At 36.9% G+C, this 26,967-nt stretch overlaps 1 pseudogene; it reads left to right on the top strand.

Annotated features, from left to right (window-relative positions):
• Nucleotides 1–17,510: 17,510 nt before the first annotated feature.
• LOC125080483 (transmembrane protein 138-like) lies at nt 17,511–26,433 on the top strand (annotated as a pseudogene).
• The last annotated feature ends 534 nt before the right edge of the window (nt 26,434–26,967 follow it).

Raw genomic sequence — 26,967 nt, 5'->3', positions numbered from 1 at the left:
GAGGGGCAAAGGGAGAGGGAGAGAGAGAATCTGAACCAGACTCCTTGCTGAGCAAGGATCCCAATGTTAAATTTGATCTCACAACCCTGAGCCAAAACTGAGAGTCAGATGCATAACCAACTGTGCCACACAAGTGGCCCTATAAATATGTATTTTTAAAAAATACATCTATAGGGCGCCTGGGTGGCTCAGTGGGTTAGGCCGCTGCCTTCGGCTCAGGTCATGATCTCAGGGTCCTGGGATCGAGTCCCACATCGGACTCTCTGCTCAGCAGGGAGCCTGCTTCCCTCTCTCTCTGCCTGCCTCTCTGTCTACTTGTGATCTCTGTCTGTCAAATAAATAAATAAAATCTTTAAAAAAAATACATCTATATATTTTCAATGATGAGAAGAACAGAACAAAAAAATAAATAATTTAGGTGTAATTATTAGAGGAACAAGAATTTTAGATTTACTTCTTTTTAATGTGTAGGAAGAAATATTTCATGGCCTATAATGTATAAATAATATACTTTTAGATGTCATCAAATTCTAAAATATGTTCCTGAAATTTATTGTTCTAAGAATAAATTTCATTTTTCTCAAAAAGTTAATATTCACATTATGACATGTAACTTACTTTTGACTGTCAGACTGTTCAGTTGGATTTTTAAACCTTATTAATACCTATTGTTATATTGTACTCAAGTGTTCGTTTAATATTTCTAAGTAGATTTTCAGATAGACACAGCATAAGAGACTACTTATAATTGTTAATGATTAACTAATAATACACAGAAAGATAATTAAATCCTAACAGAGGCTCAGAAAGAAATAATTAGGACATTCTTCATTTACCTTTATTCTGTAAGAACAACTTAAGCAAAAAACACCTTGGGGCGCTTGGGTGGCTTAGTGGGTTAAAGCCTCTGCCTTCGGCTCAGGTCATGATCCCAGAGTCCTGGGATCAAGCCCCACATCGGGCTTTCTGCTCCGCAGGGAGCCTGCTTCCTCTTCTCTCTCTCTCTGCCTGCCTCTCTGCCTACTTGTGATCTCTGTCTGTCAAATAAATAAATAAAATCTTTAAAAAACAAACAAACAAACAAAAACACCTGCCAGTGATGACCTACTCCAATTCAAGCACCTTAAACAGAAAGGTTGGCTCAAAGTCAGAAATAAACACTTGCATTTACTGGTAGATCTATCTTACCCCAAGTGAAAAAGAAAGCGAAAGAAAGAAAGAAAGAAGAGAGAGAGAAAGAAAGAAAGAAGGAAAAAAGAGAAGCATGTATTACATTCAAAAGCTAAAGCTATGGTTGCACAATTTTTTTTTTTTAATTTTTGGAGCCAACAAATAATGGTGAAATAATAGTCCAGATGGGTGGTTTGAACTCTGCATCAGAAGTTGAACATCAAGTATGCGGTTTTGTTGATAGGAGGTTAAAATTAGCAGATTAAATTAGTGAGAGAGAAAGTATTTTGTTCACTAAATTGACCTTAAGTTCTTTAAATGTCATGGCATGGCTTTAAAATTATCCAAAAATAATGTTCTCATCTTGTCTTATCCAACTGCCTTTCACTTATCTCCCACCTCCTCTCCCTTTCTTGCCCACATTCAGGTGAAAAGAGGGACCAGAGTATGAAAATTATGTAAAATGCAATGACTTATTTTTATGTTGGAAACGGAATGTGTTAAGATAAAAGCTCTTCAGGGAATTCTTGAGTTACAGAATTCAGAAATATTTGCATAAGGTTGTTAATATTTTTAGAGCCTTCGATTTACTAACATTTGAAAAAAGATGGAGACTTTCCCCAGAGAAAAAAATTACAGGTGCATTCTCATAATCCCATACCAAACACTCTCTTACTCATATCCATACACCCACACACAGACACTCTTATACACATTTGCATATATTTGGGCTTGCACACATTAGCAAAAACCTTGTAAATTCATGCTTTTATAAAGAACCATATATTCCTGATTTCTGTTCAGAGAATCAGAATAAAAATTTCACTTAACTAGAGGTCAGCAAAATATGACCTATGGGAAAAATCCAGCCCAGTGGCTGATTTTATAAGTGAAGGTTTATTAGAATACAGCCTAACTCAGTTATCTTGTGTATTATTCATGGCTGCTTTCATATTATACTTATAGTTATAGTGTAGATACAGGACCAAAGCCTAAAGTACTTGCAATCTAGCTATTTCAAGAAAGAGTTAGTTAAATCTATAGCAAAACACTTTATGTGTGGGGAAACAGAAAATTCAATTTGTAACCTATTCTTAAGAATGCTCTGACAGGGGCACCTGGGTGGCTCAGTGGGCTAAAGCCTCTGCCTTCGGCTCAGGTCATGATCCTGGAGTTCTAGGACCGAGTACCACATTGGGTTCTCTACTTGGTAGGGAGCCTGCTTCCTCCTCTCTCTGCCTCTCTGTCTACTTGTGATCTCTGTCTGTCAAATAAACAAATAAAAAAAAATCTAAAAAAAAAAAAAGAATGCTCTGACAGCATGGTAAACTGAATAAAACCATTTTCTGCCAAAAGATCCTACAATGATGGATAGGCTGCCCCAAGTGGCAGGAGGCAGAACTCCATATACTGACCAAGAAGCCTTGAGGGATGCTAATATGCACACAGGGTCAAGGCTCTTGTGGGGGGGGAGGGGAGAAGAATAAAAAAAAAAAATAAATTATCATTTATGAAAAGAAAGTAAAACTTCTAGCCTATGTTACCTAAAAGTCAGAGTCTGAACTTATACTGCCAACCAAAATATTAATATGATCAATACCACCTGCTTTACAGAGAGGTATGTCCACAATCGAGCCTTCATAGAACTGCCATAAATTAACCAATCTACATTCAAGATTAGTTTATAATACGAAATTAAAAAAAAAAAAGAATTCACAATTATATAGCATCAAAGACAGCCCATAAAGGAGGAACAGCACCCAGAAGGTTAATAGAAAAATGTACACTGGAAACAATAACATATCTAGGAATAAACTTACCCAAAGAGGTAAAAGACCTGTATTCTGAAAATTATACAATACTCATGAAAGAAACTGAAGATAACACAAAGAAATGGAAAAACACTCCACGTTCTTTGATTGGAAGAACAAATATTGTTTTATTTTTATTTTCTTAAAGACTGTATTTGTTTATTTGACAGAGAGAGAAAGAGAAAGCATGCACAAGCAGGGGGAGTGGCAGAAGGAGAGGGAAAAACAGGGTCCCGGCTGAGCAGGGATAAGGACGCTGGACTCAAACCCAGGACCCTGGGATTATGACCTGAGCTGAAAGCAGATGCTTCACAGATTGAGCGACCCATGTGTTCCAGAAGAACAAATATGGTTAAAATGTCTATACTACCCAAAGCTATTTACAGATTTAATGCAATCCCTATCAAAATATCAACAGCATCTCTCACAGAACTAGAACACACAATCCTAAAATTTATATGGAACCGCAAAAGACCCCAAATAGCCAAAGTAATCTTGAAAAAGATAAAAGTTGGAGGTATCACAATTTCAGACTTTATATTACAAAGCTGTAATAATCAAGAGTATGGTAGTAGCACAAAACAGGCACATAGAGGAACAGAACAGAAAGCCCAGAAATAAACCCACAATTGTATGGTCAATTAATCTTTTAAAGGAGGAATGAATATCTGACTAGCAGCAAAACAGTGTCTTCAATAAATGTGTTGGGAAACTGGACAGCAACATGCCCAAGAATGAAACTGGACCACTTTCTTTCAGAGTACACAAAAATAAACTCAAAATGAATTAAGAACCTAGGTGTGAGGGCGCCTGGGGGGCTCAGTGGGTTAAGCCTCTGCCTTCCACTCAGGTCATGATCTCAGGGTTCTGGGATCGAGTCCTGCATTGGGCTTTCTGCTCGGCAGGGAGCCTGCTTCCTCCTCTCTCTCTCTCTGTTTGCCTCTCTGCCTACTTGTGATCTCTCTCTGTCAAAAAAAAAAAAAAAACAAAACTTAAAAAAAAAAAAAAAAGGAAACCCACCATAAAAGATAAATATTAAAAAAAAAAAAAAAGAAAAAAAAAAGAACCTAGGTGTGAGACCTGAGAATATAAAAATCCTTGAAGACCGTACAGGCAGTAATGTCTGGCATTAGCTGTAGCAACATTTTTCTAGATATGTCTCCTGAGGCAAGGGAAATAAAAGCAAAAATAAAAACCATTGGGACTACCTCAAATAAAAAGCTTCTGGACAGTAAGGGAAACAACAAAACTGAATAATAACCTATTAAATGGGAGGAGATATCTGACAAAAGGTTAGTATACAACATATACATACTTAAAATTTTTTTAAAAACTTCTACAACTCAATACCCAAAACCAAATAATCCAGTTTAAAAATGGGCAGAAGACATGCATATTTTTCCAAAGAAAACCTAGATGGCCAGCAGACATGAAAATATGCTCAACGTCACCATAACCATGAAAATGCATATCAAAACCAAAATGAGATATCACCTCACCCCTGTTAGAATATCTAATAGCAAAAATCAAGGAACAATATGGAGGAAATATGGAGAACAAAGTTAACCAATAACATGCACTGTTGGTAGGAATGCAAAGAGGTACAGCCACAGTGGAAAACAGTATGAAGTTTCCTTACAAAGTTAAAAATAAAACTACCTTATGACCCAGTAGTCACACTATTGGCTATTTACCCCCAAAATAAAAAAAACATTAATTCAAAGAGTTACATACACTCCTATGTTTATTATAGTATTCACAGTAGCCAAATTATGGAAGCAGCCCAAATGTCCATAGTTAGGTGAATAGATAATGAAGGTGCATATATGTGTGTGTGTATAGACACACACACACACACATGCATACACACAAACTGGATTAGTATTCATCCATTAAAAAAAAAAAAGAAATCTTGCCACTTGCAACAACATGGACGGAGCTAGAAAGTAAAATGATAAGTGAAAGAAGTTTGAGAAAGATAAATACCATATAACTACCAACGGGTAGAATTTATCATTTTTATTACTTTTTAAAGACTTTATTTATTTATTGGTCAGAGAGAGTGCACCCGCCACAGGCAGGGGGAGCAGCAGGCAGAGGGAGAAGCAGTCTCCCTGCTGAGCAAGGAGCCTGATGATTCGGGACTCCATCCCAGGACCCAGGCAAGAAGACCTGAGCTGAAGGCAGACGCTTAACTCACTGAGCCACCCAGATGTCCCACAGGTAGAATTTAAAAAAACAAAATGAACAAGAAAAAAAAAAAAAAAAAAAGAGAGAGAGAGACAAACCAAAAAACAAACTCTTAACTATACAGAGCCAACTGGTGGTTACCAGAGTGGAGGTGGGTGGGGGAAAGTGGGGCATTAGGTGATGGGATTAAAGAGTAGGTTTATCACTATGAGCACTGAGTTAGGTATGGAATTGTTGACCTGCTCGCTATACTCTATACCTGAAACTAATTTGACACTAGGTGCTAACTATGCTGGAATTAACATAAAAAAATTTAAAAAAGGAACAGAAAATCTGAAAAGACTATACAATGACTTAGCTTGCAAATGTAAAAAAGATAAAATATACTAAAAAGTTAGACACCAGGGAAATTGGCAAGGAAATGGGTAATTCTGTAAGAATTACTGTAAGAATTTCTGTAAGTTAAAATACAGCTCTTCTAAGTTAAAAATTATGCAGAATATTTAGAGAAAAAGGCAAAACTGAAAAATACCTTTATAACCTCTGGAAAGTAAATAGTTAGCACTGGATAACACAGCCCATAGGGATTTTTCCCCAGATTTATTTAGATTTATTCTACAACATTGCGTAAATTTAAGGAATATATATGTTGATTTTATCCATTTATATATTGCAACACAGTTACCACTGTATTATTAGCTAATGGTTCCATCACATCTAATAATTATCATTTCTAAAAGAAAACAGAAAATAGAAAAAAAGGTTAAGAGATACCAAAATAGAATGGAAAATTATAGTATAAATTCAATAAAATGAAATAAGAAATTTCAGAGAGGCAGTATTAAAAGAAATATTAATAATTTTCTAGAACATTTGAAAAATATTAATCCTCACATTTAAGGAAGCTTAAGTTATGCTCCATAAATATATAGATAGGGAGATACATCTCTCGCTTTCTCTCACTCTCCATACACACATGCACACACACAGAGATGAACTCCATATATATGTACATTATAGTAAAAAAAAAAAAAGGAGAAAAAGCAAAGAATATTAAAGCAGAGAGAAACGGTAGTAATTCTAAACATGACATGAAAAAAATTTAGATCAATGTCAGGATTAATGTTTTCAATATAGACCAGAGCTTAGAGAATATTTTCTGTGTGCTCAGTTATAACAATTTAGGTGTTCATATGTTACTAAGTTATCATTCAAGGCTAAGGAAGAAAAGAGCATTTCCAGAAAAAAGAATGCACAAGAAAGTTTACTACTGGTAGACTATGACAGAAAGTATTACACATGGTTTATGTTAAGACACAACTAAGCCTAGAATGAAAACAAGAAATTTAAGAAGAAATGGTAACAGAACAAGTAATACATTTTTTTAAAAAAATTATTTGAATTGAAAATTACTGTGCTCTCTTTGAATAGGCAGTAGCTTCAAAATAATAAAGTTCATAAAAAAAATAGAAAATGAAAATTCCAAAGAGGAATGGATAAGATAGGAACAAAGATAATTGTTAAAAAGTGGCGTCTGAGCACATGTATTGACCTGTATCCATCTTTAGACCCATTTAAAAATGGGGGTGATTAAATGTACTTGTTACAGCCAAGAAATCTGGGGATGTATGAGTGAGCTGGGGACAGGAAGCACAGTGGGTAACATAATTAAAGCTATTTATGGGAGAATAAGAGATGGTGGACACTTTACTGATAAAGCAGAGGAGGAAGTGGCCAGGCAGGTAACCTGGAAAGGCCAGCTTGGAAAAAAAAAAAGCAAGAAAAGCAGAAAACTTGAGGTCATTGGGGGGTGGGGTGGGGATGGAGTGGAATGGGGATTGAAAGTGGTTTCTAGGAAGTCCATATATGGAACAACTGGACTAGGTGACACCCCTCCACTCACACTCCTGGTCCTTTATCCTGTATCTGGCCATTTTAGATTACATAGAGGACAGAGGTTAAATGGCACAGACTTTACCCAGGTCAGTGGAGAACTACAGGCTTCAACACAAATTTATCACAATTCCTGAAAGAATTAGAGATCTTATGGTAGATTCTGGTTCCAGAGTCTAAATTATCTTCTTACTGCCACACGCATGATGCAAATCAGCAGCAGAGTAAGGAATGACCGAGAAGAACTAATAGCACAAAAGGAATGAAAATAATTAGAATCGCAGGCTTCAAGAGAAAAATTCAAACATTTCAAATTCATATTTTCAGAATGACTCAAGAATGTATTGTTTCCATAAAGCCAGAATATTATACAAAATGAACTACAAAAAAAAAAATAGGATGGGGTGGACAAGAGAGCTTTAAAATTGTATACTCATTATGTAAATTAAAAATATTAAAACATTAAAAAATGCAAGAAAATGAAGGAAATTTTATTCACAGTTAAAAAAAGACTAAGAGAGATGGATTTTGAGAGAAAAGCAACCTAATGCAGCATTCCCAATAGTATCCATATATGAATGGCATGAATTTGAGCTATGGAGAAGAGGGAAAAAAAAAAAATGGAGAAGTAGGACTACCTACAGCAGGAAGAGAAGTCATTTATAAAAGCTGAGGGGGAAAAAAAATCACAAATTTCACAATAAAAGGGAATGCTCAGTGCTCTTGAGAATATATGGAAAATGTAACTAAATGTATGTAACTAAATAAATCTCCTTGATACATAACTTTGAAATGCAGAACATTAAGTTCTGGAGAGAAAGTACAGAAGAATTCCATCAGATTTTCATTGGAGTGGAATCTACAAATAAAATTGCTTAGTATCTTTAACATTTTGATTGTAAAATATGATTTGGAATCTAAAATTCTCTGTCTACCAAGACCACCAGACAGAAATTTTACCTCCCAGGTTTTCTCTCCTCCTGTGTCTTCCATGTTCCCTGTATCTTCCTGCCTGCCTCTCTTTATTTCTTTTTAAGGATGTTGTTTGAACATATTAATAAGAGAAATATGAGTTTCTCAGAGTCCACAGTCTCTCATGGGAGGGGAGATGGGTGGGGGAATGGGTAAGCCTGGTAGTGGGTATTAAGGAGGGCACATATTGCATGAAACACTGGTTGTGGTGCATAAACAATGAATCTTGGAACACTGAAAAAATAAAATTAAGTTAAAAAAGGAGAAATATGAATTAAAAGTAAAATAAAGGAAAGCTATACCCACAACAGTGAAGTTCACCTAGAATTCCAGCAAAACAGAAATGGTAACTTGGTACGTGCACTAAGGAGACCTTGAAATACAACAGATGTCATGAGTGACATTTAAAGAAAAAATAGTCTGGAAGGAAAGGAACTGATTAGATACCAAAAAATATGTATGGAATAAATAGTCCATGCTAAAGAAAGCTCACATTACTTCAGTCAATAAGGACAGCATAAAGGTGAAATACAATTTCTGAAAAAGAAAAACAAGACAAAGCTGATTCAAATATAAAATAACTGTAACAAATCACACTTTTGAGACCTTGATGACGAGTAAAAAGACAGAATCCATTTCAACAAGATGTGAGTTCCATTCTTGAGCAGCTCAGAGCTAGGACACTGACCCACAGAGAAACAAGTTTGTTATCAGTACCCGACTGCCTATGTAAGTAGCATGGTTATAGTCACATAATTTTAACATTTATTGTTTTTCATCTTGGCTGAAAACTTCAATATTCAACAGTGTAAATTTTAATCAACCTAGACAACATGAAAGCAAAGATTATAACTGCCAGAAAATGATTGATGGGAAGAACAAAGAACCGTAGATGGAGGAATTTTCTTCATCTGAGAGGCAAATCAAGAGGCAGCATGTAAATCAGTTAGTGCAAAATACCAGAAGTTTCAATGTATCATTTAAATATCACCGAAGTAAAAAAATTGTAAATGATACGAGGAGTGACAGGATGGTGAATCTGATCTACACTCTTAGCCATCCTAGCAATAAGTCATGAGGTAATTTCTAAAGATAAATAAAAAACATAGACCATGTTAATCAGTGATATGGAGGTAACAATCAGATTTGTGAGTAGTAGTCCTGGGCCGGTCTAGGACTCTAGCTTTCAATTATGATCCCTCATTTTCTTTGTGCCATGCATATACTCATTGTATATTAAATATGAAAAAACAAATCAATGCACTGTATACATGTCTGTTTTTGAAATTTTAATTATGAAATTAATAACTTATTACAGATATACAACAAATATAGGCAAAATTTATTTTTATGGGCATAAAGTGATAGTTTTCCTATGTTAATTTAAAATAAATCTAACGTAGTATTTAGTAGTGACCTTTACTCACTCTTAATTTACTCACATGTTCTGCCTATAATCAAATTTAACAGTTTTCATATAAACATTATGGTATTCATTTCTTTATTACATTTAACTGGTCTCAATCTGTCAGTGTGTACTTAACAAAATTTAGTCCACATTACAATGATATTAGATTGAATACTGTCTTAAGCATAATAGACAAGGGCTAAATGATTTTATCTAAGTCAACTACAGAGCAACTGATACCAGTTCATCATTGGCTTTCCTTCAGCCAGTACTTATAATGCATTAACCAAGGATAATTTTCTTGAATCTATCGATCAACCAATAAACTCACCAAATATACTATAACATTATTCTTCTTTCACATCAAAAATTATGAACCTGTTTAGTGATTTTAATTGATATTCATCTCCTTTCTAATAAGTACTAGTGTGGTTTTAAAATGGAAAAAAGCAAAGAATTGATAAACCGTTTTAGAATCAGAAGCAACTACGTGGAAAATACCTAAGTAGTAGGTTTCCTGGGTGTGCAACTGAGGCAGTCACACGGAGCTGCAAGCTGAGGAGAAACCTCACACTTGGTCTCATGCTCTGCTGTGGTTGTGTCAATGTTAGTCATTTAACACAAGGCCCCACATTTTCATTTTCTACTGGGTCCTGCAAATTGTGCAGATGGGCCTTCAACAAATGGTGTGCTTAGAGAAAGAACACAAGCATGCCTTTCTGGAAGAAAAATCTGAATTACTCTATTTTTTTTTTTTTAAGATTTTATTTATTTATTTGACAGAGAGAAATCACATATAAGCAGAGAGGCAGGCAGAGAGAGAGGAGGAAGCAGGCTCCCTGCTGAGCAGAAAGCCCGATGTGGGGCTCGAACCCAGGACCTGGGATCATGACCTGAGCCGAAGGCAGCGGCTTAACCCACTGAACCACCCAGGCGCCCCATGAATTACTCTATTTTTTATTCTCCTAAAGTCTTGACTTTCTCTCTATTTTTTCCTACAGTTTTTACTTCTTGCATCCCTAGAGACCAAAAGCAAAATTAATATGAATAGTGATTGAGTTTAATACTTAAAATATATAGTTTAGAAAAGGAAAGGTTATATAGGGGTGAATTTTTTTCTAGAGTTTTAAGTATTTTTTTCTCTTTTATTTTAATAAGTCATTATTCAACATTTTCTTTAGCCCACATATGGGTGTGATGTCTAGAAGATACACACATACAAATTGTTTCCCCTGATGTTAAAAATGGAGAAACTTTTTGTGTCTATGTTTTAGCTCTCTGAAAACCAATTTAAAATTTAAACATAGATTTATTATGTCATACCTCTGGCCATGTAGGATTTAGAAATAATATATTAAAGTTAATTTGCTTATTATTCCTTTCCTCTTAGGAAAGAAGAATCTTAGCTTTATCTAGACTATAATTATTTTTCTAAATGACCTCACGCTTTTTTTTTTTTTTTTAAAGATTTTATCTATTTATCTGACAGAGAGAGATCACAAGCAGACGGAGAGGAAAGCAGAGAGAGAGAGAGAGGGAAGCAGGCTTCCTGCTGAGCAGAGAGCCCGACGCGGGACTTGATCCCAGGACCCCGAGACCACGACCCGAGCCGAAGGCAGCGGCCCAACCCACTGAGCCACCCAGGCGCCCCAACTATAATTATTTTTCTAAACTAATTTAGTCCTAGTGTTCCAAGATCAAAGGCCTGGGTATGTACACAAGGTAATTTGCTAGCCCCGCCAATGGGTAGGGGAGAGAAAATTATCCACCTGTGGCTTCAGTCTTTCAAGAATACTAGTAAAAACAAAAACAAAAACAAAACCATATTAGTTTTATCTCACCTAAGTTTCTCTGAAGATCAGAACTCTGATTACTGCTGAAACATATACAGGGAACATAAGTTCCAAACATGGTGGCTTGTGTTATATATGGATTATCTTATTTTACCTCAGAGTAAGAAATTTTTTCCCTTGTTTTTACAAAAACTTTGCTTCTCTGTCATGCAGATTTATACTTAAAGGTTAAAAATACACAGGGTGTTTCTCAAGATATTCTATCTGAATATGGTAAATCTGTCCCCTAAAGTTACTTCAACAGCAGTCTCCCTAACAGAGATTAAACTACTGAAATAATTTATGATAGGAAACATGTGGTTGGGAAACATAACAAATAGTAGGTATAGGAGACCAAAAGGGTTTCTCATTTAGTAGGTCCTCGGAGACCCTATTCACTCTTTAAGTCATACACAGCTTCTAGCCAAAGCAGAGACTGTTCGTCTTACAAGTAGAGATGACAACAAAGTAAGTGATATTTTAATATAAATTATGTGCTAGTGATATAAACCAACAAGTTACCATCTATGTATTAGGAAAGTCAGATCTGAAGGGCAAATAATTCAGCTTTATGTAGGAGTAGTATTGAAGAGTTATCTAAACATAAATGAAGATCAGACTGACCAAGTGAACTAGGAGTCCATTCCATTTATAACTTGATGTGTTACTACTTGACATCACATTTGAATAATCAAGTTCCATAACAAAGCTTTTAAGTGACTAAAAGTTTTTGATGTTCTTTTATCATTTTACCTACATCTTCAAACAAAAACATTAACACTAAAATAGTATGTTGTCCATTTATGTGACATGATTTCATATCTTCCTATCTGTATATTACTAAATATTTTAATATTATCAAAGAACAAATACACAGTAAATATTTATAATAGAAAAGCACAAATTTAAGGGCTGTCCTAGATTACTGAAAATGACACTGAGGTATTACTTATGATTTTTGTAGAAATCTATTTTCTTTATTCCTTCTGTTGGAGACAGGCAGTATTAATCCTGTGCCTACTTGGTGCCAATAAATGGGAGGTGTGGGCAAGGCTGCTCACAAGGAGGCCTGGGAATGTAAATAAGGGAATGTGGTTAGAATTAAGGAAATGCAAAACCTCAGTATCTAAATCATGCTTTTAAGATAACTGTCCCTTATCTCTTTGCCTCAGGGTTCATATGAATACAAAGGCAATCAGTAAGTCTGAAATTAGTAAGTGGGGGGATGACATCATTATTTAATAACAAAGAGGAAATAGACTTAACAAGATTAGTTGTCTGCACAATCTTTCTGATAATTTGTTTTTTTTTTAAAGATTTTATTTATTTATTTGACAGAGAGAGATCACAAGTAGACGGAGAGGCAGGCAGAGAGAGAGAGAGAGAGGGAAGCAGGCACCCTGCTGAGCAGGGAGCCCGATGCGGGACTCGATCCCAGGACCCTGAGATCATGACCTGAGCCGAAGGCAGCGGCTTAATCCACTGAGCCACCCAGGTGCCCCTCTTTCTGATAATTTGTAATGCTAATACTCAATACATCATTGGAGCAACTTCATTTTAAGCCAAGTAATCTGAGGGTCCTAAGATCTATTTACATGTCCTGAGCACTCTTTACTCTCCTTATAGCAATGATCACAGTATGTTTTTCATTTTTAATTTTTATTGCTAGTATTTTAAGTTCTCTAAGGGCAGTGACAAATCTGTCTTGCTGAGTAGTATATGTCCATTGTCCAAAAAAATGCTAGGCACTTAAGAAATGTTTGATGAGTGAAATTAGGAACACAACTGTTTTAGTTCACTTCAGTTTAGCAAACAGTTATTTGTTGAACACCTGAGAAATGTTCAGATAACAAAGATTAATAACAGGACACCGCCATAAGAAGTAGACACATTGAGAGTCTATGATATTCTGTACCTAATGGCCCATTAGGCTCTAAGTCTGTTTAAGATGCTACCCGAGCACAGAGTCAGTCAGAACTCAGCCAGCAAGTTCCAGCAAGACTTTCTGTCTAAACCAAATCCTAAAATTAAACCAAGGGTTTGCCAATGAAATTAGGATGATAAAAGCATTTTAGACCAGAGGAACAGTGTATGAAATTTCAAAAGCATGAGAAAACATGATGTATGGAGAAAAAAATTAAGTTATTAACTTTTTTTTTTAATTAAGCAATGGTTCAAAGTCACTTTTTTTTTTAAGATTTTATTTATTTATTTGACAGAGAGAGATCACAAGTAGACAGAGAGGCAGGCAGAGAGAGAGAGAGAGAGAGGGAAGCAGGTTCCCTGATGAGCAGAGAGCCCGATGTGGGGCTCAATCCCAGGACCCTGAGATCATGACCTGAGCCGAAGGCAGCGGCTTAACCCACTGAGCCACCCAGGCGTCCTCAAAGTCACTTTTATCAAATGTTTCTAACTAGAAGGGTTATAGGACTATGGTATCCAGTTTTACATATAAGTTAATTTTGACCAAGAAAAAGTATCATGACATGAAAAAGAAGTTGTACTATTTGTGGATATTTGGGCTCAGCATAACACAGCAGAATGCAAACAACGGCTCTAAGTATAAAGTAGGCAGCTCTCAGAGGAGCTCTCATGAAGAAAATAAACATTATAGTTAGCACATAAAATGTATGTTTTGTATTTTTTTTAACTACGATCAAAGAGGTATAAGTTATTTTCTACAAAGCTCACCTATATCTTTTAAAAGAAGTGCTTCTTTTTTTTTTTTTTTAAAGATTTTATTTATTTATTTGACAGAGAGAGATCACAAGCAGGCAGAGAGGCAGGCAGAGAGACAGGAGGAAGCAGGCTCCCTGCTGAGCAGAGAGCCCGATGCGGGACTCGATCCCAGGACTCCGAGATCATGACCTGAACCGAAGGCAGCGGCTTAACCCACTGAGCCACCCAGGCGCCCAAAAGAAGTGCTTCTTAAATGCATTTTTATTATATGGAATTTTCCCCCAATAGATTATATATTACTGTGTACATATCATATTGGACACTGAACAACTCATCATTACAGAAATACTTGGAACATTACAATGAGGGGAATTTTTAGAGTTACTTCTACCCTAACCTGTTTATTAACCTTAGAAATAAAGAAGGAACAGTTGTTATTCTAAAATCTACTCAATGTTCTGCTTTAGGTGGCTTGAAATTCTTCATTTTTAAATAGGGCTCTGTATTTTCATGTTACATTCTGTCAAAATATGACAAATTATGTAGCCAGTATTGCTTACTTCTCTTTTTGCTTAATACAGAGAATTATTGTTATTGTTTTGTTATCAGGAAGATTCAATGGCTTTCACGATAAAAAAAATCTCTCCCAACTCTCTCTCTCTCTTCATTTGTAGATATAAATAGATTTCCACGGACCACCATGGTACAACAAGAAATCATCATGACGATTCAAAGTTATCAATAGATTCTCTGACAGAAAAATTAAAAGCCTGACTTGAAAGAAAGGTGGTAGAGTTCAATATGTATTGGTCTAAAAATGAGAGGATTTTTTTTTTCTTTTCTGAGACCTCAGCCAACACAACTGGCTCTCATGTGAAATAGTTACAAATTTTAATCCCAAATATATTTCTAGAGAAATTTCACATTTAGGTAGAATGATAGAAGCTGTATTAGGCTAACTCTTCTTGTAGAAACTAAAACAAGTAAACTGTTTTTTTTTTTTAAGATGTTTAAATCTATCAAAAAATCAAAAAAACAAACAAAAACCAAAGGCAGCTGGGATTTAAGGAATGTCACGATCTTGTAAATAAAATTAAATGAGCAGCAAAGCCCTCACATAATCTCACCTTGAAATAAATACTCCTTGCATTGGAGGAGATGCTGAGACTGTTAAAGCAGACACTAAAGACACTAAAGAGGCTGTAGCACTAACCAGGGTTTCCAGAATATACACAGTGAAGACAAAAATTGTTTTCACAGCTGACAAGAATGAGAGATTAAGTTTAAAATTCAGGCTTTCATGGGAGACTGTGAAAGAGGTAAACTCTAGAAGGAAAAAAACAGGTAGACAAACCTGAGCTGGAGTAAGAGGATCTGACTCTACTCCATTTGCCTATAGAAAGAAAGTTAAATGAAGTGTGGAGAAACCAAACAACATCTCAAGCCTTTGCTATTGTTCATGTATGCTGCATTCAATAAAAACCATCCAAGGGGGCGCCTGGGTGGCTCAGTGGGTTAAAGCCTCTGCCTTCGGCTCAGGTCATGGTCCCAGGGTCCTGGGATCGAGCCCCACATCGGGCTCTCTGCTCAGCAGGGAACCTGCCTCCTCCTCTCTTTCTGCCTGCATCTCTGCCTACTTGTGATCTCTGTCAAATAAATAAATAAAATCTTTAAAAAAAAAAAAAAAAACCATCCTAGGAAGAAATAAGACCAAGTGACAAACATCAAGATGAACAGAGATAAACCAATAAAGCCACAAGTGTTCCGAACATGGAGTTTTGAAAAATGTACTTTGACTACTATTTTCATTAAAATAGATTTTTAAAATGATGGATAATTTCACCAAGGAATTAGCATTTATTTGCTTAAAAAAAGCAAATACTCCTAAACATTAAAAATATAGTATCTACAAATAGAAGTTGAAGATATAATGGAAGAGAGGATTAGGGAATTCAAAGACTGATAATCAGAAGACAGCCAGGTAGAAATATAAAGAAAACAGAGATGAAAATTATAGTAAAGTCTGAAAGAAACATGTGGACATGGTAGAAAGATTCAAAAGTGTGTAATTACGATTCCAGAATAGACAAGATAGAGAGAATGGATACCTTAAGAAATGCAAACTGAAAAATTTCCAAAATGTATGAAACTTACCAATCCACAAGTTCAAAAATGAGTATGACTGCATAGTAGTATATATATAAAGACAAAGCATAGGCAGGCACATACAATTAAAACTCTGAAACCCAAATGAAAGAAATGCTTAAAGCAGTAGAAAAAAACAAACTTATTTCCTTCAAACAAGTAACTATAAGCTTAAAAATGTACTTTCAATATAAATTTCTATGTTATATTAATTTATTTTTCTCCCCCTTTCCCCATAACACTTTTGTTCTAAAGGGTCTCAAAAATCTGTCACAGATTTTTGGTCAGGTTGTTTCCATTAAAAAGTACTGATTTTAGGGGTGCCTGGGTGGCTCAGTGGATTAAGCCTCTGCCTTTGGCTCAGGTCATGATCTCAGGGTCCTGGGATTGAGCCCCGCATAGGGCTCTCTGCTCAGAGGGGAGCCTGCTTCTCCCCCTCCCACTCCCCATGGTTGTATTCCCTCTCTTGCTGTGTCTCTCTTTGTCAGATAAATAAAATCTTAAAAAAAAAAAAGTACTGATTTTAAAAACTAGTAACTTAAAACTGCTACACACACACACACAGAGCGAATGGTCCACAAAATGTCCTTCCTTTCCAAAGGTTTTACAGTGCACTGTTATTAATAACCGGTCTTTTACTGTTGAATGGTCAACTGACATAAACAGTTCTGAGACTGTTCTTCTACCACTGAGTAAGACTAGGGTGGCAAGAATTGGGGATAATACTCATGTAGCCTTTCAACTTCTGGACTGACCTGGTGACCTTGCCAGCTCCAGCTGCCTTCTTGTACACCGCTTTCATGACACCCGCAAGCAACTGTCTCACATCACCAACAACAAAACGACCCAGAGGAGGATAGTCAGAGAAACTCTCAACACACATACGCTTGCCAGGAATCCTCTCAACACTGGCAGCATCACCAGATTTCAAGAATGTGGGGCCATCTTTAGTTTTTTTTTCTAGAACAATGAACAATCTTCTCCCTCACCTCAGCAAACTTGCCAGCAATGTGAGCCATGATGTGACAATCCAGTGCAGGGACTTATCTGGCACAGATCTGGCCAGGATAGGTCAAGATAATCAAATGAGCCATGAATCCCACTGCTTCCACTGGTGGGTCATTTTTGCTCTCACCAGCCGCATCACCACAAAGAGCACCTTTGCTATTGAAGCCCACACTGCCTCCAAGCAGAGCCTCATTCAAAGCTTTATGGTGCATTTCAACAGACTTTACTTCAGTTGTACCATTAACTGGAGCAAAGGTGACCAGGTTTAAGAACACCAGTCTCCCCTCCGCCCACGGAACAGTACTAATACCACCAATCGTGCAGACGTCCTAAAGGACTAGATGCAAGTGCTCGTCAGCTTGACGGGTTGGTAGTAAAGTATAATTCAGAGTTTCCAACGGAATGGATCCACTGGCATTGCCATCCTTACGGGTGACTCCATCCTCTGAACCAAGGCATGTTAGCCCTGGGCTCCGGCATGTTGTCACCATTCCAACCAGAAACTGGCACAAATGCTACTGTGCCAAGGATGTAGCCAATTTTCTTAACGTAGGTGCTGACTTCCTTAATGATTTTTATCACACCTCTTCTGGCTCTCGGGTGGCTCAGTGAAATCCATTTTGTTAACACAAACAATTAGTTGTTTCACACCCAGTGTGTAAGCCAGAAGGGCATGCTCACGGGTCTGTGTATTTTTGGAGATACCTGCTTCAGATTTATCAACACCACCAGCAACAATCAGGACAGCCCCATCAGTGTGAGATTTGCCTGTAATCACACTTTTGATAACGTCTCTGTGTCCTGGGGCATCAGTGAAGGTCCCCTAATACTTGCTGGTCTCAAGTTTCCACAGGCAGATATCAATGGTGATAGCACATTTACATTCAGTTTCCAGTTTATCCAAGATCCAGGAATTCTTGGAGTCCTTTCCCATCTTAGCAGCCTCCTTCTCAAATTTTTGATAGTTGTTTTGTGGATCCCACCACATTTATAGATTAGAGAACCAGTACTGGTAGACTTACCTGAGTCTGCATATCCAATGACAACAGTGTTGGTACGAGTCTTTTCCTTTCCCATTTTTATTTAGGTTTAGCAGTGGTTTTTGTAACACCAATGTTCTGGCAGCAAACCCACTGAGAAAAAGCAATTTATTGATTTTGCAAGATTTTCTTACATGATAGCTGTTTTAAAAAAGCTGTGCTTATACAACAGAGGTGTAAAAACTCACAAATTATGTATCATATTAGATGAAGACAAACCCATATTTTAGATGGGGATAGATATCAAAGAGTAGAATTGTGCAAGAAAGACTCTGTGAAGTGAAAAGAGGGTTGCTATTTAAGCATGTGGAGGAAATATTTGACAAGGAAGCCATGTAGACATCTGTGGGGAACATTTTCCAGGCCAAGGAACAGACCGAGCAAAGGACATGAGTAGGCACATGATTGCTGTGTGATCAAGAGTAGGTGGCCAGGGCTGAATAAGTGATAAGAATGAAGCATAAGAAGGAACCAATTCATAACTGGTTCATAATTACTATACTATATTCAGAATTTGGGCTTTTTCAATAGAATGAGAGGCAAAGCCACTGGATAATTTTAAGGCAAGGAGGGACATGACCTGACTCAATGTTTTGAATAAAGGGTTTGGATTGTTGTGCCGCTGATACAAAGTCAAGGGCAGAAGCTGGGAGACCTGTTTGAGGATAGATTTTCTACCACCTCTGACTTCCAGAGTAACTTCTATGAAGTCTATTGTCATGACTATCATTTCTTTGAGATAATGGGTCTCTCTTTACAGGCTTTTCAAAAAATCAGCATGGCTAACATGGAAAGGAAGAAAACTACGGAATTTGGAGAAAATACATATCAAGTGGAACCCAGCACACTGCTGATGGGAAAGTAAAGTGGGATAACCCCTTAAGAAAATTGTTTGGTGGTATCTATCAAAGCTTAACAGATATCTTCCCTAGGACCTAGCAGTCCCTCTTCTAAATATTTACCCAACACAGATGTATACACATGCTTATTAACAGTCATGTACAAAAAAATTCATAGCAGCACAGTTCTCAATAGATCTGGACTGGTAGCTGCCTAAATGTCCAGCGAGAAGGAGATGCATAAAAACATTTTGGTATATTAATACAATGGGAATGATGCAGCTGGAAAAATGAATGAAGTTTAACTTTATGTAGCAACTACCTATCTCATTCATATAATGTTTTGTGTGTTTGCAATGCCTCCTTTATCTGTGGAGCACTTCCTATTTTTTTTTTTTTTTTTTACACCACAAGATGTTCCAAACTCACCTTGCTTTCTCCTTCTCATGCAATCAACCATCTCTTTAAGGAACCTTGATTCCTTTAACTAAGAATAGATTTACAATCCAACATCAAGGGCGCCTGGGTGGCTCAGTGGGTTAAGCCTCTGCCTTCAGCTCAGGTCATGATCTCAGGGTCCTGGGATTGAGCCCCGCATCGGGCTCTCTGCTCAGCAGGGAGCCTGCTTTGCCCCCTCTCTCTCTGTCTGCCTCTCTGCCTACTTGTGATCTGTGTGTGTCAAATAAATAAATAAAATCTTAAAAAAAAAAAAATCCAACATCAAGAAGATCACTGCTTCTAAGATCTCTCCGAAGATGGACCTAGGAAACAATGAGTTCTTATTGATACTACCCATTCAAACCAACACCTGGGGTTTATTCTAGCTTTTGTCTTTCTTTACGTCTAACTACATTCTCTAACAATTGAGCCTTGACTTTCATCATAATATATTAATTTGCTCAAATATACATGGTGCCTGAACTGTTAAACTGTAATCCTATGGAAAATATCTACATTAAAATAACTGTAGGTTTTTTCTTTAATCTGTCCCGATTACTGTGATTTGTCAATATCTCTGTCAAATGAGGTTTTAACTTGTGGACTTAAGTTATTCTTGGTCAGATAAATAGTAATGCTACCCACTTTCTTATGGTTTCTAGTTGCCTAATATAACTTTAGACATTCCTTAAAAAATCTCTTTGTAAATCAGTTTATCTTCATCTGCCTCTTGAAAATAACATAATCGCTTCTTGTTTTGTGAGGAAATTTGGTATCTTTAAGAGGTAAACTACATTTGTTCCCATTTATTTTTCTGCCAAATATTTTTGGCTTTATTTCTGTAACAATATTTTATAATTAGAGGTTTTATGTTTGAATTTCATGCTTCTTTATATACTACAATCTCATTTTAAGTGAAAAGTGTATCCTGGAAGGTATTTTTGTGCTAGTTACTACCTTTGTACTTCTAACTCATGAATGCCCTTAGTTCCCAGTTTCCATACTCAAACTTTTAATACCTGATTTGTCGGTTTTTAATGGGATCCTTTATTTCCTATCTTTGGTCTATACATGTGTCAAGGACTAATATGTTATACCTCAATTTAAAAAGAATCAATGAGCTCATCCAAATTCCTTCTATCTTGTCTTTCCATTAAAAAAAGTTGTACTCTGTCACTATCTAAGGATTTTGCACATTAGTAGTCCATCCTCATCTCCATTTTTCAGCATTAAATTTAAGTTGCATACATTAAATGTTCAGTAACTGTCCGTTTGTTGATGTTTCCCCAAGGAGGTCTCATTAGTAAAGAATTCCCTAAATTCATCTATGTTTAAAATTTTTCTATAACCTTTTTATTTAAGGAATGTTTAACTAAATATAAAATTCTTGGTTCACACTTTTTTAAATGATATTTTGTGGATCCTGCTCCATTATGGTCTTGCTCTGAATGCTGCTTTGCAAAAATTGAATGTCAGTATAATTCCTTTTTGCCCTATAAGTTATTTGATCTTTTTTTTTTTTTGCTAAAGAACTCGATTATTTTTTTCATCTCTCTCTTCAAAGTTGAATATTTTACTAGGATACTTCTAAGACTAATCAGTCTGAGATAATTTTCTCCTATTTGCCCTCTAATTTGTAGATTCAAGTCTTCATTTATTTTCAAAAAGATACTTGAGATTCTAGTTTAAAATCTTAGTTATATTTCATTATTTCTCCCCCCAAGAGGTACCTCTCTTTTTCCTTTTTTTCTCTCAGATGCTCTGTGTCTCAAAGACAGCCACTTCGTATTGTAAGAACTTAAGTTGCTTCTGTGACAATCATGCTGTGATAATTCTGAAAGCTTTACTTTAAAAAGTATTTTCACGTTGGGGGCACCAGGTGGTGGGTATTGTAGAGGGCACGGATTGCATGGAGCACTGGGTGTGGTGCAAAAATAATGAATACTGTTATGCTGAAAAAATAAAAAATGAAAAATGAAAAAAAAAAAGTATTTTCACTATTGTACTTGTCATACTTTTACTGCCAGTTGTTTTAGATTCACTTTAGATGCATCACCAGCTCCTCTGTTCTCTCTTCAAGGCTCTTCCTCCTCTACCGCTTTCTCCTTCTCATCCTCCTCTTTCTCTCTGTTCTTTTCAACACAGAGCCTTGCCACAGGGCAGGATTAATATACAGCATACACCAGAAATCTAGTGACTTCTCTCTTTTCCCTACTTTCAACTTTACAGTTTGGGCATTCTCCATTTTCAATTTGGGAAAGCTGAAGGCATGATTTTTAGTACATTCTCTTTTTCTTTTTTTTGTTTTAGGAGAAAATATCGGGAGATACAGACCTAGGTAGCTACCATTGTGTTATCCACCTGGAAACCTTTTAAATATATTCTGTGATGCAAGAGCAAATCTATATGTGATTTCATTTTTTCCTCATTCATACCAATGCAATCACACTATGCATTCTACGACGTATTTTTTTTTAAGTATTTTATTTATTTGGTAGAGAGATCACAAGTAGGCAGAGAGGCAGGCAGAGGGGGGGGGGGAAGCAGGCTTCCCGCTGAGCAGAGAGCCCCATGCAGGGCAGGACCCTGAGATCATGACCTGAGCCGAAGGCAGAGGCTTAACCCACTGAGCCATGCAGGCGCCCCTGATGTATCCTCTTTAAAATTCTACATGTACCTTGGAAATCTTTCCATAGCAGTTTAGACCTATTTATCATATATAATGTATATGTTGCTAAAAAAATTTTTACATGGTGCTAAATGGAACAGTTGGGAGAAAACAACAACAACAACAACAACAACAACAACAACAACAAAACACCAGAATTCAGAACAGTGTATTCAGTATCAGTGGAACTTCCAGCTGGAATACCAAAAACAATTCCAAGGAAAAATACTAGTACAGGTAAACAAGGGAGATTATCAAATAGTGGAGCACTGTAATAAATACATGATCTTACCTAAAAAACTGCGAAGAGAGCTCAACAGAGGGGATGTAAGGAAGAGCTGCAGGTACTGAACTATGGGCAGGTTAGAGAAGATGACCCAACAGGACTTGTAAGTCAAAGCCTTTGGCAAAAAAAATGTGGAGTGGATTTATATCATGTATGTGTAGCACCCTGTTGCTTTCAGGGGACACTTTCTGTTGCATTCAACTGCTGGTTCTTGTTAGTACAAAATATTAAAACACCGGGAAAATTCTTAAATCAACATATAGTCGATCTGAAAGTGATACTCATTCCTCTATTTACTAATCACATATGAACTTACTTGTATTTCATAAATAGGTTGTATTTAGTTGCATTTCACTCACCTTTACACACAATTGAAACCTTAACTAGAATTTCAAATAAATATCCTGTGTCAGCTATTTTCAACCTCATTTATAGATAAAGTGACAGATATCATGAATTTCTAAGGTTCTTGTGTATACTCCAAATTATTTGTTTGGATTTTTTATTTCTGACCCTGGATTCATTTTTTTTTTTTTTAAGATTTTATTCATTTATTTGAGAGACAGTATGAGCTAGAGAGCACAAGCAAGGGGAGCAGTAGAGAGAGAGAAGTAGGCTCTTTGCTGAGCAGGGAGCCTGATATGGGGCTTGATCCCATGACCCTGAGATCATGACCTGAGCCAAAGGCAGACTCTTAACCAAGTGAGCCACCAGGCACCCCTGGATTCAGTTTTCCTATTCCATTAATGACATGCTTTCTACCTTCTTAAACTGCATGGTCATCATCTCCCCCATTTTCTTTGGTTTATAAGATTTTTACTTTTTGTTTGAACCCAGTGACATTTTTACTGATATAAACCACCTATTGATAATGAAAGTCTCCTTAAATATTCCACGTGCAATTATTCTTATAATTTACATAACGATCAATAAAAAGGAAAACACTCTCTTCTTTTTAAGGCTACTAGCTTAGACATTCTGCTGAAAAGAAACAATTGAAAACCACCAAGATAAAACTCTCACTGTAACATTTTGGTTAACAATGTGAGAATGGAACAACTTAGATTTGTATTTTGGTTTTGGCCTTTACTAGGTGCGTAACTTTCAACAGGTAGCCTAAGCTTTTTGATCTTCAATTTTTACATGTATAGACTAAGCATATTAAATGTGAGTAGAGAGGTTGACGAGACTTCATAAATGCCACATTTATAAATGCACTGCAGAGGATACATTCAATAACTTAGTTTTTTTCCTCTCTTCAAACTTTATAGGATATGTATTAGCATGACTCAACAATTAGCTAGAAAATAACCCTAATGAGATAAATGGGATAGGTTTGACACTACCTTAGGTCATTGCTAAAAAATGTACTCATTTTTAATTTTTGCTGTGTAGCGTTTAAACTTTGGAGAAAAGGAGAGCTATGTTCAAGCATGTCTACCATCTCGCAGTCAATTATAGCTGTCTTGGATGGTGATGAATGCCTTCTATTACATAGTAAAAAAGCTGAGTGTGAATATCTTATGAATGTGACATAACATTTTTTATGGAAGAATTTTATAAACCTTTCCCATGTGCTTCTGAATATACTATATATATATAACCTAGAATTCTACTGTTAATAATGTTAGCTAACCACGAACCTAAAATCATATTTAGGAAATTGGAGACAGCTGTGAAAGTCAAGGATTTCTTGAGTCAGCAACACTCTGTCACTTCATTGGATTGTTTTTCTCTTGAGACTAATATAGAGCTTAGCGATTTTGTTTAGTCAGCCTTGCGGTTCAAGGTTTCTTCTTTATCAGCACCCTTTCATATGATCCTTGAACACAGGAATAAGGATTACAGAGTACTACCTAATTTACTTTTTAAAAAGAGATTTCAATGAGATGCTGACCTTAGTCTTTTGGGCAAAGATTGAAATTTCCTACAACTTTATCATCAGCAGTAATGGACAAACTTCAGAACCTTAAATATGTCAAACTGCTTTCACATCATTATCCATCTGTCCAAAGGATCTTTATTTTTAAATATGGATTTTGCAAGTGAACTATTTCTCAGTGCCTTCTACAAAAAGTTTCTGTACACCATAAATGATAAGAGACCATTATGTCAAAATGTTATGCCTAAAGTTGCAAACCTGATCTTATTTATAATGAACTTCTCAGAATGTCTGGATTACCTAGTAGGGTACATGTGTCTTCATAAAATCCCAACATACATATTCAATAATGTAACTGTTCTAATGTTAACAAAACCTTTGTAATTTTAGTAATTTTTCTTAACAGCTAGCATTTGAGATTGATGTAAAATATGTACCTTTCAGTATAGTTTAGTCAAATGGTATCATTTCCCAGTATAATATGCAAATATTATGCTGGCTTTCTTGTAAATATAGGTCTTTCGATTAGACACAGATTTAATTCTATGTAAGTCAAACATTTCCTATCTCATAAGTAGGTCAGGATATGTTTGAGATACGGATTGCTAATATAAATAAGTCATCTGTATTCATCTTTCATTCGTTCAACATGTTTTCTATGTGCTTCCTATATACCAGGCATTTTTACAGTCTGTGGATATAGCAAAAGAAAATAAATGAAGAAATTTCCAACAGATGTGGAGCTTGCATTTTAAGAGTGGTGGGAGAAAAACAGTAAGTTAACACACATGCATACAAATGTGCACGTGCTTATGCAATCTCTCACACACACACACACACACACACACACACACACACACACACACTGTAACCAAGAAAATTGGAATAGGTTAGCAATGTAGAAGACAGGAGCCTAAAAAATAGTTGCTGAACCTGGGAAATTAAGTACGGGGTTTTGGGGCAGCCCTCTCCTAGCACACCAAGGTGCTGGCTGCCAACTCCATTTTGTCCACCGGCATTTCTTCCACAAGGAGTGCCTCAGCTCCGCCTGTCCCTCATCCACCCATCCTATGGAAACAAGGATTGACACAGAGGCGTTAGTGTCTCCCAGGGGCTGGCCCTTACCAAAGCCCTGCAGTGTGGGCAGGAGGCCTTGGGCAGCAGCTGGGAGCCTCAGGAGCTGGGAGAGGCAACACTGTAAAGAAAGGAGGGGAAGAGGCCCAGGTAAGCAGGGGTCCAGAAAGGAAGCGGTGCTGGCTATAGAGTACTGCGGGAAAGCACAGGCTAGCCCAGCTCAGGAGCCTGCAACCGCCATCTGCTTCCGGGATTTAAAACCCGTTTGCGGAAGCCAGGATGGCCTCCGTGGGACAACCGATGGACGGGGTCTTTGAATCCCCTGTCTTAGAGCTAGGGAAACCGCTCCGGTTCTGAGGAACTAGTGCTTCTCCCTCACTGCTGGGGAGAAATCCAGGTGCTGTTTTCTGGGAAACTGTGACATGTGCCCCTGGGGGCCAAATCGAACAAAAGGAAGACGCTCCAGACCAGTGACTATAGCCTGGTGTTCTCCCTGCAGTTCCTGCTGATGTCCTAGGATCTGTTCCTTCGCAGAACTACTCTGAATGGCTCCTCTCATAGTGGTGCTTTTCGTTATCCAGGACACTGCAATTCTCTTCAACATCAGCATCCTTTTCCTCCTGTTCTCCAACACCTTCGTCTTCCAAGCTGGCCTGGGCAACCCTGTATTCCAGAAGTTCAAAGGGACCACCCTCCTCATGGCTGTGTTCTTTGTCCCCAGCATCTTCTTTCCTGTCTGGGTCATGACTTGACGCTGGAAAAACTCCCAGCTTCTTTGTCAGGAGAGAGGGACTTCAAACTGTATTCCAGAGACTAGCAAGGCAGTTATACTGTTACTTCTGCAAATGGACAGCTGTGAGACTGGGTGATCCTCACTTCTACCAGGACTCTTTATGCCTGTACAAGTTCACCAAGACGAAAGGTGACCAATTCTTGCCACATTGGTGGATGCCTCTCCTTCCTCATAGAGGCTACCTTTGTGCCTCTGTGGGATGGGGGTTGGCCCTATGCACAGGAAACAGTTTAACTTACCCAGGACAGGCTCAGGCCACTTGTGTTGAGCAATTAAGAAGACAGATTCTCCCTTTTGCAAATTAAACTGTTTCCCAGCACAGATTTCATTACATAACGGTCCCTAGCACATAACGCTTCTACCGCTGTTCTAACCCCTTTCCTTCCTGCTCTCCACCCCTTTCCTCATACAAGGCTGAGGCTTTATTCTTGGGAAGCTGTCATTTCGTCTGGTACAGAAGGGGCTCCTGGTACCTGCTTTCTTTGCACCAAACACTAATTAATGACTGAAGGTTGCAAAGAGTGACATTTTAAGCTCCTGACTGACCACACCAAAGACATTTAGATTTTATACCCTAGGACACCCTCCCCCTTTTTCTACACTTTATAAATAGGAAATAAGTTGAATTTTTCCATAAAAAAATATTTGCTTATTTGAAAAAAGTGTTCATGCATAAACTAACATTAGAGTCATCTGTATATAAGTCCAATCTTTTTAAAGTGGTTTTATTTTTCATTATGTTAGCATTTAGTAACCATAGAATTATTAGAGTACAAATGTTAATAGACTAGATGTATATATTGATGAATATATATAAAAGTATATCCTCTTGAATTTAA

Source organism: Lutra lutra, chromosome 11, assembly GCF_902655055.1.
Source record: "Lutra lutra chromosome 11, mLutLut1.2, whole genome shotgun sequence".
Lineage (NCBI taxonomy): Eukaryota > Metazoa > Chordata > Mammalia > Carnivora > Mustelidae > Lutra > Lutra lutra.
Note: the sequence above shows the minus strand (reverse complement) of the source record. Positions and strands in the feature narration are given on the sequence as shown.